Source organism: Eurosta solidaginis, chromosome 5, assembly GCF_040869045.1.
Source record: "Eurosta solidaginis isolate ZX-2024a chromosome 5, ASM4086904v1, whole genome shotgun sequence".
Classification (NCBI taxonomy): Eukaryota; Metazoa; Arthropoda; class Insecta; order Diptera; family Tephritidae; genus Eurosta; species Eurosta solidaginis.
Genome location: NC_090323.1, coordinates 97,246,021 through 97,259,550, shown reverse-complemented (window position 1 = coordinate 97,259,550; position 13,530 = coordinate 97,246,021). Strand labels below are relative to the sequence as shown.

Below are 13,530 nucleotides of genomic sequence, written 5' to 3'. Positions count from 1 at the left end.
CGGCGGAACATTGCGCATAATAAAAGCTTCAACGTGGAGTAATCTGTTAGGCCTTGGTTCAAAACGAATTCTTTCGTTGTTCCAGTCATGTATCGGCGCAATGCGAGGCATTTATGTCTTTCATTGTAGTTGTCAGCATCAGCATAGTCTTAAAACTGTAAAAACCACCGATTTATATCGTAGTGATTGTCGCCACTAAACTTCGGGACTGCTGCATCAAGTTCATCGAAATTGATGTTCTTTCCTATGCGCACGACCGGGCCAGACTCCAATTGCTGGTCTACACCTTAGAGCTTCATTACTTTTTTACGTAGCTTCAATAATATTAACTGCTCTTCAATGTGGTTTATTTCTCCTCTTGATGGTGTGGCTTCAAGGCCAACAGATACGTCAGAAGCAATAGTTGGGCTTATGGCATAGTTTGCAGCGGATTCATTCATATGAGGCTGAGTGGAACCATACCAGGCAACGTTGTTAGTATTCTCACTGGACATTACGACGGTCCCAAGAGAGGCATCGGACAGCATAACAGCGGGTGAATTATGATGTACAGCAGTAGTAGTAACAGCAGGCAATGTAGTGGCAGCAACAGCGTTAAAAAAGGCAATGTAGTGGCGGAGGCAACAGGTGATGTAGCAACAGGCAATTTAGCAGCGGTAACAACAGGCGCTATAGTAATAGTGGCAGCGGCAGGCAATTTGGCAGCGGTGACAACATGCGCCATAGTGGCAGAGGTAGTGGCAGCAGGCAATATATTACCAAAAGTACTAGTAACAGCGGTCGATGAAATGGCAGAGGCAGCAGGAGCACCAGGAGCAGGCGGAGGTACAACAATGGTGCTATATTCAGATACCTTAGGTTTTCTTTGTGTACCTGTAGATTTCTGCTCCACTGTCGATGCGCTTGATGTATTAAAACGTGTGAGCGGCATTTTCATTTTTTTCTTTTATGGTTCGGGTTTTCCCTCTAATATTTATTTATGCGAATAGAGGGTAGCACCCCACACCTGAGGATGCAATTTGTTTCTTTTAATTTAAAACGATTTGATTTATTTCTTTTGCTTTATTTTTATTTGAACAACCTCTAGGTTTCGCTGTCACCGGAAGAAGAAAGCCCCATAGCAAAAGCGAAGTTGGCTGCATTTCCACCAGCAAGTGACATTTACCATCTGTCAGAAATGCATGGTATAATAAAATGGATGACATGACAGATTAAATATAAGTACATTGCAATTTTAATGGATCCAATTGAAACAATCACTGATCAGTAACAAAAATCAAAATTATTAGCAATTTATCACAATGATCCCATCAACAACAAATTTTACTGGAAAAACATGACAAAAGATATAGCTAGTTATGTTAGAAAATTCGAAAAATGTCTTTTGAACAAAGTCAAAAAGGAAATAAAGAAGAACTCGCTCTAACTCCTACTCCTAATAAACCATTCGATATTGTTGTAATTTACACAATAGGCCCATTGCCAGAATCGAGATATGGTAATAAAATCGCACTTACCATAATCTGCGATCTGACAAAATACTTAGTTACAATATCAATACCTGATAAAAGTGCAAAAACCATAGCGTCAGCACTATCCGAACGCTTTATTTTAATATACGGTGCTATGAAATCCATTAAATCGGATTTAGGCATTGAATTCAGAAATGAAATTTTTGCAAATTTAACCAGTTTATTAAATATTGATCATAACTTTTCTACACCATATCATCATGAAACCGTAGGAACTGTCGATAGAAACCATAGAGTTTTTAACGAGTACCTACGTGCGTACTTATATGATTCCTTTGATGATTGGGATACATATTTGAAACATTTTACGTTTTGGCATAACATAGCGCCAAATACGGTACTCGATAATATACTTACTACTTTTGAACTAGTTTTCGGTAAAAAGGCCATTGTGCCATCTGAATTGAAGAACGAAACATTGAACCCATTTATAATATCGAAGATTATTCAAAAGAAGTAAAGTACCGAATGCAAAAATGCCACGCCTTGGCTAAAGAGTTATTAGAAAAACACAAAATAAGAAATAAAAATGCATACGACAAAAATGCACAACCCATAGTAATAAACATAAACGATATGGTTTTAGTTCAAAAAGAACCACGTGAAAAACATACAAAAATTTATCAGGGCCCATATTTAGTAACAAATATAGACGGTGTAAATGTAACCATTTTTGATAAAAAAAAAAAAAAAATTAAAAACGGTATATAAAAACCGCATAAGGGCAGTGCCTAGATAAATAAAATCGGATGTATCCAATTTCATTTTGAGATAGTGAAAAAAAAACTTTTTTTATTATTTTATTACAGTAAATCTAAGCAAATTCAAATACAAATTTATCATACCTTAAAAATCATGCTTAATTTAAGTAAAAGCAAATATAAATAAAAATACTTCATGCGGTAAAAACAATACTTAATATAAGTAAAAGAAACGAAAAGAAATGTACGTATAAGTTAATACAGAAAACCTATTAAAATGAATTTGAATTGCAAACAAACAAAATTTTTTTACAAGTTATTAATATTCATATATGTAAATAGGTAGGCTTACGATAAACGAATAAATAAGCATAATAAATATAAATACCATTAAATGCAATTAAATTAACTTAGTTAACTTACAAAAAAAAAAAAAGAACAAAAAAAAAATATGTAAACTACTACTATTCATATACGTAAATATGTAGGTTAAAATGTAAATAAATGTTACTAAATCAACTAAGATAACTTAGATATAACTGCACCAAAGTCCAAATTTTTACCATTTTTGTTCATTTTTCATTCACCACCCAAAAAAGTTGAAGCCGACAAACCTGATCAACTTGTCGACTTCAACCTTTTTTTCGAAAAGGGGGATGTTGTAACAGCAGCTATAATCTCACCCTGTTTCCCACTTGGTGCAACACTGTTGTCTATTGTGAATGGACAACAGGTGTTGAAACATGTTGGAAACGGGGAGGTCGGCTCTAAAAGAAAAGGCGGCCATTATTATAAATTGACACAAAGAAGAGGAGACACGAACGAATTGGGAAAATTAAAAAAAATCAATTTAATTGTACAACCAAACAAAAATTAAACAAGTGTACGGAAATTTAAAAAAAAATGTATACACCACAAACTAAAACCAAACATAAATAAAGAACATAAACTTAAACATCAAATAAGTATTTAATTATTGGAGTGTGCGTGCAAAGCGCACAAGAACATTTTTTTCAGAGGTTCCAAAATGGAACCTCACAGGCTTACTTTGTTGTTCCCGCATCACCTTAAGCATTAAGCTAACAAGCTCCCTTTCCACAGATCTCCACCTTTCAGTAGCCATTTGTTCGAAAGAACTGCTACGATCAATCAGCGCCACAGTCAGTGACTGCTTTGCCACATCACTCATCTTCTCGGGAAAAGCTGGAGTTTAGTAATATGGAAAATGGCCAAGGTGGTCCCGCTACTAAAGCCTGGGAAACCAGCTAACATAGGAGAGTCGTATCGTCCGATATCTCTCCTATCGCCGGTAGCAAAGACGCTTGAAGCCATTTTGCTCCCCTGCTTCCAAGCAAATTTGCAGCTAGCCTGTCATCAGCATGGCTTCAGAAAACTCCATAGCACCACCACCGCGCTAAATGCCATCAGCACCCAGATAAATTGCGGTTTAAATCAAAATCCCCACCATAGAACAGTACTCGTAGCGCTAGACCTATCAAAAGCTTTTGATACGGTCAACCATGGCACGTTACTGCAAGACCTGGAAGGGTCTACCCTTCCCTCATGTCTTAAAAGGTGGTCGGCAGGCATCGGTGCAATTTAGAAACGAAACATCAAAACCAAGAAGAATTAAAAAGGGGTGCCACAGGGTGGTGTCCTATCCCAACTTTTGTTTAATTTCTACATATCTAAGCTACCTTCACCACCAGAAGGAGTCACTATCGTTTCATACGCCGATGACTGCACAATAATGGCCACAGGCCCAGGCCCAAAGATCGATGAGCTATGCAATAAAATAAACGGCTACCGCCCTGATCTCTCCAGTTTTTTCGCCTCGCGAAACCTGGCAGTATCCATTGCGAATGATGAGTAAGTGTGATATCTTCTGCATAAACGTCAAAATTCCAAAGTGATTGGATCACCTGATTTGTATTTGACTATCGCTGCCTCATTCTGTCTCTCTTTCTATCACCCGCTGAAGATAGGCGCCGCCATATTGAACAGCCTGTCAAAACGCTGAAAAGTAGCCATATTGAACAGCCTGTCAGGTAGTTGACAGATAAGATAACACACTTAGTCATCATTCACGATGGCAGTATCACCGACTAAATCTTCCGCGGCCTTATTTACAACATTGACGTCCCAAATGTCGACCATTTTGAACATCCACGTCGATCGCACTACGCTATCGACTGTCCTACACCCCTAAAACTTGGGTGTGACGTTTGATCAGGATCTACATTTTCGTGAGCAATCAGCCGCAATTGTTCCGAGAATTCAGAGCCGTAGCAAAATCCTCAAATCTCTCGCTGGCAGTACCTGGGGAAGAGAAAAAGAAACGCTCATGACTACATACAAAGCAATTAGCCAGCCGATTACGTGCTACGCATCACCCATATGGTCGCCAAGCCTAAAAATTACCCACTGGAAGAAGCTACAGGCCTGCCAAAATACTGCTCTCAGAATCGCCACGGGCTGTCTTCTTATGCCCCAGAATACCATCTACATAATGAGGCGAAAATACTCCCCATCAGGGAGAGAAATGAGATGCTAACCAAACAGTTCCTGTTGAATACCCAGAAACCTGGGCATCCAAACAGACATCTGATTGATGAGCCAACACCATCTAGGGGCTTAAGGAGTTATCTCCGTAAACATTTTGAGGAAATACGGCACCTGAGAACCCAGCCGTATGAAGCAAAAAAACACAAGCAGGTCCTTGGTGAACTCCACAAACAGGCGTCGGACCATTATGTCAGGAATTGTCCGGTGAATCCAGTACTCAAAGAAAAGTACCCAAAACTTGTGGAAGAGGAACGCATACTCCCCAGGGAAACGCGTGTCACTCTTGGTAATAGTCTAACTGAGGGGTCGACTGCTAATACGCTACCGAAGGCGGAAAAGATAAATTGTATCTCTGTCCGGAGATATTTGCAGTTGAAGTTGGCGATTACCATGTGGTTGTTGTTGTGTTCTTACCCACAAAAAAAATTGTGCATCACCGTGGCGGTAGCCACGGTTATACCACACACCCGGACTTGGCATGGCGTAGCCCAGGGTTATTTTTTATAACGAAGAAAGGTGTTCTGCGCAAAAATACTATGGATCCGGAGGTACCCGCGGGTCTTTTTTCGGTTTTTCGTTAATATCTTTTGAACGCGTTAAAATTTTTATTTTCTGCCTTCGGATTATTAATACTGATGTCAAGACGCGTCGTTTGACATGTATCTCGATATTTTTAGTAGCGTATTAGCAATCGACCCCTCAACTATACTATTACCTCACTCTTGCTCAACTTCGTTCTGGATACTGTAACAGGTTAAACTCGTACCTATCCAGAATCAACCCCGACATACAAAATGTATGCCTGCTTGCAATGTGTCCCAACATGACACCAACCATCTCTTTAATTGTAATGTGGAACCAACGCCTCTAACACCTCTTTCATTATGGTCCTCCCCTATTGAAAAAGCAACTTTCCTTGGACTCCCGTTAGACATCGGTCGCGGCTGTTAGGTGGGGCGAAGCACTGCTACAATAACAACAACAACAATGGAAACATAAGTCATGCAACCATCACAAACAATTCTTAAAAATAGACAACCTTGTAAACAATTAAGGCCTTAATCATCGATAGATGCACACGCAATGTTTTTATGGTAAACCATACCACACACAACCTCACATCTTACACCTGTTTCCCCCCTTATTTTTTTGCGACATTTTTTGCACCTTTCTTCCATTTTCTGCTTAACAGTTACACAGAAATGCTATTTAAATATAATTGAATTTCACAGAAAAGCACTTTACTTATTAATGCTGGTACATCACCTGTTGTTACTTTGTTAGTTTCACCAAATTTAGTGCTTATTAAAGTACACAGACTTAGGAATGTTTATTTACGATTTCCAAAAAAACACGTCCATTCACAGCGACACTCGTCGGTCGATCCTCTTTTGACAGAAATAAAAAGGTAATAGTCTAGTTGAGGGGTCGACTGCTAATACGCTCCCAAAAATATCGAGAGAGGTGTCAAAAGACGCATATTAATCTCGAGAACAATAATCCGAAGGCGGAAAAGAAAATTTTTATCTCTGTCCGAAGATATTTGCAGTTCAAGTTGGCGATTTCCATGTGGTTGTTGTTGTGTTTGTACCCACACAAAAAATTGTGCATCACCGTGGCGGTAGCCACGGTTATACCACACACCCGGACTTGACATGGCGTAGCCCAGGGTTATTTTTTATAGGCGCGGCCGAAGGCCGCCAACTCAGAAAGGTGTTCTGCGCAAAAATACTATGGATCCGACCCCCGGTTCCGGAGGTACCCGCGGGTCTTTTTTCGGGTTTTTGGTTAATATCTTTTGAACGAGTTAATATTTTTATTTTCCGCCTTCGGATTATTAATACTGATGACAATACGCCTCGTTTGACACCTCTCTCGATATTTTTGGTAGCGCATTTAAGATATTAACGAAAAACCGAAAAAAGACCCGCGGGTACCTCCGAAAACGGGGGGGTGCGATCCATAGTATTTTTGCGCAGAACGCCTTTCTGCGTTGGTGGCCTTCGGCCGCGCTTATAAAAAATAGCCCTGGGCTACGCCATGCCAAGTCCGGGTGTGTGGTATAACCGTGGCTACCGCCACGGTGATGCACAATTTCTTTTGTGGGTACAAACACAACAACCACCACATGAAAATCGCCAACTTCAACTTTAAATATCTCCGGACAGAGATAAAATTTTTCTTTTCCGCCTTCGGATTATTGTTCTCGAGATTAATACGCGTCTTTTGATACCTCACTCGAAAATTTTGGCCCAAATTTCGCTAGGTACCGTAAACTGCACTACTACCGCGAAATTTTGTATGTGGTTGGGAACATAGTGTACCTATACAAGTGTGTTCACTAAGCGATAAACGTCAAAACTACAAACAGCCTCGCTCACCTGATGGAAATCTCAGGTCTAGAGTCGCATTTTTGGTCTCAACGACAACATTTTTGCGCTGGGTTGCATTCGATAGTGAAAAATAATTAAGTAATACTAAAAGGTGAAATGATTTTGAATATTTTCAAAAACTTTAAAAATAGCAAGTAAATAAAGGTCTATAATATAAATTATATAATTATAAATAAATTTTTTTAAGTTTAACTTAAGTTTTACCCGGGTTACAATTTATTTTTGCAAAACTTTCACTAACGTTTTAAAGATTTTAAAAAATACTTGAAAATGCAACAATGTGCATAAAAGCAACTTGAAAATTCAACATGGCGTATTTTTGCAAACATTTATTTATACTTTTTTATTTGGCAAGTTAACTTATTTTTCACAATCGGTCATTTAATTATGAACAAATCCAAATCAAGTTTCAGCAGAATTGGATCTTTGTGGGTTGGTGAAACTCGGAGATTGGACAAATATTAAAAGATGTGGACATTACAGACAATCCAATATTATTGCACTGCGAGCTGGGTACACTTGTGGGACTCCCTGCATCAGTTTTTATGCACAGTAAATTGGAGGAGCAGCATTATGAAGTAATGGAAGCAGATCAGTTATATCGAGATTTCTGCTTCACAAGACTGAAATGTAGTCTGAATTTGTATTCACAGCAAAGAGTGGAGGTAAGTATTCATTAACTTTTACTTATAGGATTTACGACGAGAAAGGCATATTTTGCGGAAAATTCTTTCAGGTGGCAGCTTAACCTTTTGCTTGGAATCTACAAAATTTTTTTTGACAAGCTCAGGAGCCCAGGACCAGGGTATTACCAATGATACCTTCATAACTGGTTTAGTGATGGCAGTTAGTATAGCAATCAGCAGTGCTGATGGTACAAGCGAAAATGCGGAGAAAAAAATAAAAAGAAAAGCGGAACTGCGAGTTTACCATTAGCAAGCTTTCTTGATATTTTAAGTATAAGTGTGTTTCGCTCCAAGACACGAGAACGAAACATCGCAGACAGTGGGAACGGCAGCATAGATACTCCGCCACCGGCAGTTGCTAAGTGTGTAAAACGAGAAGAAGACAAAGTTTGCGTACCACTAGCAATCGAAGCAATGGATATGCTTTGCAAAAATACAAAAGTAAGCCGACTGTATGATATAGTTATTGAGTCGTTCACTACGTTTATTCTAACAAAGTATGGTGGAAAAGCTGGAAGAAACTACAGAAAAGCCACAGTTACTTATACCCTCTAGGTATCACTTTTTTCGTCAGGTATTTATTTAGTACTGTAGTTCCTTTTTTTAAATTAAATGAAAAATTTAACGCAGGAATTAGTGATACTGGAAAACTGATACTGGAACAAGTGATATTGGAAAAACGTAAAAAGTTGCACCGTCATTTTGGCTTACCCGTAACACGCCCATATTTTCGTCGTGCAAACCGCTGTATATTTCGTAATGAATTGGGAGAATCAACACACTTAGTGAACACACATATTGGGTTGCGCCCTAGTGATGTTTTTGATGGCAAACAATATCTTATTCAAGGAAACTATCAATACTATCATTATCATGTTACTTCTGCCGCCGATGTTGCAACGTTAGCTTCCGACCTAGCTATGCATTTCCAAACACAAGGCACACCATTTGTGATAGGTGGTGGTGTGTTGGCACATACTATTATCGGAATTGATTACTGCTCACAAACAGGAAAAGTAAAATTTTTGATATTGGATCCTCATTACACGGGTGGCGATGATTTAAGAGCGATACAGGCAAAAGGTTGGTGTCGTTGGAAGGGTGGAGACTTTTGGGATAAAAAGAGCTATTATAATCGATGCATGCCTCAGAGGCCAATAATGTTTTAAGAGCGCTGAATTGGATGTTGTCTTTGCGAAATTTTTTAAAGTAGCTTAAATCGACTTACGTAAAAAATACTTAAGATTTATTCCACATTTAAGGGGGCAGACAGTAGGCTTATCACTAATATATGAATTTTAGACAAGTAATAAAATATGAAGAACTTTTCATAAGGCGACTTAACTACTTTAGAAAACTTTGCAGTTATGTACAAATGTATACATATTGTCACGGATATTACCATCCCTAAGTTATCCCATCACTAAGGCGATGCTAAGGCCATGCCAAGCAGTATTTACGTTAATAATCAAATCAAGTATACACATATATAAGGCAGCCCAGAGAGATGTCACACACAGATGCATTTACTTATACGGCTATGTGCGCGCGAGAGACTGTAAACTACAAACATTCACATCAATAATTCAATCTTTATGTATCTACATAAACGAATAAATAATTGCGTCTACACATATGTACGTATACGAGCAGCGGAGCGGCAATGCACAAACACATGCATATATCTTATCTCAGTGGTCACAAGAGAGGGCAATAATTTGTGCATGTAGTTGTGGCTGGCGATTTTGTAGCCGAAACAACTAGTAACTTCTGGAAATCGAAGAGCCTAGAAGTATGCAGCGTAAACTATAAAAGCGGTGCAGGCGAGTAAGAAGAGTTCAGTTTGATTTGAGATTTGGATTAAGCGCTATCTAGCGAGCTATAGCAGTATTATTTTAAATAGTAGAGCTTCATTTGAGCTGTCAATCAGTTTGGTTATTAAGTAAGCTATTCGTTGCAAAGTACAAGTGTTATTGTGAAGTACTTGAATAAAGGCCATTTTGCATTATTACATATTGGAGTTATTTATTCAACAGTTTAGCGATACGAACTTAGCAGAGGGTTGCAAATAAAAGGATTTGCAGCAAATTCGTTACAATTGGTGTCAGAAGAGGAATTGTTGAATAAATTCCAGAAGACAACAAGGATATGGCAAAGCTCAGTGAATTAAAGATCCAGCAACTGAAGAAGGAGTTGGAGAGCCGTGGATTGAATACAAGCGGCGTTAAACTCGAACTTCAGACACGGCTACGAGAGGCAATGGAAGCAGAAGGAATTGATGTGGAAGAGTATGCCTTTCACCTTGATGGCGAGGAGACAACAAAAATTGAAGAGAAAAACGAAACATCGCAGAGGGTTACCAGCACAGACTTGAACATGATTTTGGCTGCAATATCTGCTCAAACATCGACAGTAGCATCAATGTCGTCACAAACTCACAACTGGAAGAGCAGAAGACATATATGGCATCACAATTGGAAGAACAGAAAACGTATATGTCATCTCAACTGGAATCGCAGGAGAACCGTATAACATCGAAGATTGAAGCACAAGAAACACGTATTTCAGAAATGTCGACACAAATTTCTTCACAACTGGAATCGCAGGAAACCCGTATAACATCAAAGATTGAAGAACAAGAGGAGCGCTTATCATTGCAGGTGGGACAAATGTCTTCACAGTTAGAAGCACAGGAAGCAAGGGTAACATCAAAGCTGGAAGCGCAGGATGCAAAAATCGCTCAATTTCAGGCAGAAGTCGATGATTTGAAGGGTCGTATGGAGCAGTTACAATTAAATCGTCCAGCAGTTTCAGCGAGTAATCCAAAGGTAAAAACACCATCCTTTGACGGTTCTGTTCCTTTCCAGGTCTTTAAGCTACAGTTTGAGAAGACAGCAGCAGTGAACAACTGGAATGCGGAAGATAAAGTTGCTGCACTATTCGTGGCATTGAAAGGGCCTGCAGCGGAAATCTTACAGACGATTCCAGAGTACGAACGGAACAGTTATGAAACATTGATGGCTGCTGTAGAACGACGTTATGGAAGCGAGCATAGGAAACAGATATTCCAAATTGAGTTGCAAAACCGTCACCAAAGAGCGAATGAGACTTTGCAGGAGTTTGCCGCGGATGTTGAAAGGTTGGCTCATCTCGCGAATGCGGACGCACCCGTGGAATACACCGAGAGGGTAAAAATCCAGAGTTTCATAAATGGCATACGGGACGTGGAAACGAAGCGAGCTACATACGCAAACCCAAAGCTGACATTTGCTGAAACGGTATCACATGCATTGACTCAGGAAACTGCCTCCCTATTAAGTAAACCAGCATATAAGGCTCATCGTGTAGAAGTAGAAAGGCCAGAATGGGTAGACACAATTTTGGAAGCACTGAAGGGATCACAACAGAAAAATGCCGGAGTTATTAAATGTTTCAAGTGCGGCAACCCAGGTCATATTGCACGACATTGCAGCACCGGTCCCAATAGCTCCAACAATGTGGGTGGCCGTAAACGCAGAGCTGAAGGAGATGAGCAAATCTCCAAGTCCACTCAATCGTTAAACTAAAGCGAGTCAGCCGCAAGGGGCGACAGCTGGCTCCCTCAATTGAATGCCCCATAATCTCTATCTCACAAATTGGAAGAAGGTCAAACAATCTTACTGTCGGAGGACATGTGGATGGAAAGGAACGTTTACTGACTGTAGATACGGGTGCATCTCATTCCATCATTCGAGCGGATTTAGTCAACAAGAAGATAACACCATTGCATGGAGCAAGATTGCTTACAGCCACTGGAGAAGACAGCACGGTTCTAGGAGAAGTATCATGTGAAGTCGCAATTGGGAACGTCACGGTAGTACACAATTTTATAGTGGCAGAGATTGTTGATGAAATCATAATTGGAGTGGACTTCTTAATCGACCAGGGCATCAAGATCGACATGCAAAGCAAGACGATGCGATATAAGAACATGGATGTACCACTTAATTTCGGCTACGAGAGAGGCTACAGCAGTAAACGAGTGCTGGTGGAAGAGAGTCAGCGAATACCACCAAAATCCGAAGCAGTCATCTGGGCAAAGGTTGATGGAGATTGTGGGACAAACAAATTGTGGGTTGTCGAAGCAGCAAACAAATCAGCACTGAACATACTTGTAGGAAAAACCCTGGCTATGACAAAACAAGATGGACGTGTTCCGGTAAGAGTACTCAATGAGTTCAATTCACCACTCAAACTGACTAAAGGAGCTATTTTGGGAAGATGCCAAGAGGCTGAAGTAGTTATTAACTGTGAACAGCTCCAGGAACACGTTTCAGCTAGTAATACTAATCTTTCAAATGACATCACGGCATGGACGCAGGGGCTAGAGGAAGCATATCAGAGTAAGGCAAAACAACTGCTCCTAAAGTACGCGAACATATTTGACCAGGATGGTTCTAAACCAGGCCGCACCAACGTTGTGAAACATCAAATTGACACTGGAGATGCGAGGCCGATCCGTCAAGCTCCACGTAGTGTTCCACTGGCGAAGCGGCAAGTTGTGAGTCAAATTATACAAGAAATGAGCGACAGCGGCGTCATCGAACCATCAGCTAGTCCCTGGAGCTCACCGGTAGTACTTGTAAAGAAGAAGGATGGAAAAATGAGGTTTTGCGTGGACTACCGGAAGTTGAATGACGTTACGAAAAAGGATAGCTACCCATTGCCAAGAATTGACGACACTCTGGACTCGCTCTCTGGTATGAAATGGTTTTCCACACTGGACTTGAAAAGCGGCTACTGGCAAGTGGAGGTAAAGGAGGAAGACAAAGAGAAAACAGCCTTCAGCGTCGGAGATGGTCTTTGGCAATTTACAGTAATGCCCTTTGGACAATGTAATGCACCAGCTACTTTAGAGAGACTCATGGATCAGGTATTGAAAGGACTACATTGGAAAACATGCTTGGTGTACCTGGACGACATCATCGTATTGGGCAAGAATTTCGATGAACATCTTAAGAACTTGGAGGAAGTTTTCCAAAGAATAGCTGGCGCTGGTCTGAAGTTAAGTCCCAAAAAGTGTGCGCTGTTTAAAAAGGAAGTAAATTATTTGGGTCACAAGGTAACGACAGAGGGCATTTGCACTGCGAACGAAAAGATAGAGGCTGTAAAAGATTGGCCAAGACCACAGAACCTACATGAATTAAGAAGTTTCCTTGGGCTGTGCACATATTACCGCCGATTTGTACAAAATTTTTCCAGCGTAGCCCATAGCCTCCATGATCTTACAAGAAAAAATAAAGCTTTTGAATGGAAGAAGGAGCAAGAAGTGGCTTTCCAAACATTGAAGGAGCGTTTGTGCACTGCCCCAATGTTAGCATATCCGATTCCAGGAGCAACATTTATTCTAGATACAGATGCGAGTGGATATGCTATAGGAGGCGTTATATCACAACTGGTCGATGGACAGGAGAAGGTAGTTGCATATTACAGCCGTTCGATTGGAAAACCAGAGAGGAACTACTGCGTTACGCGGAGAGAGCTGTTGGCATTGGTAGAGTGCGTTAAACATTTTCACAAATACCTCTACGGCCAGCGATTCCGTGTCAGGACAGATCACGCAGCTTTAAAATGGCTACTGCAGTTCCGTAATCCGGAAGGACAATTGGCACGG

The 13,530-nt window shown here is 40.2% G+C and overlaps 1 pseudogene; it reads left to right on the top strand.

Annotated features, from left to right (window-relative positions):
- The first annotated feature begins 545 nt into the window (after positions 1-545).
- LOC137254221 (probable Ufm1-specific protease 2) overlaps positions 546-13,530 on the top strand; it is a 51,935-nt pseudogene continuing 38,950 nt past the window's right edge.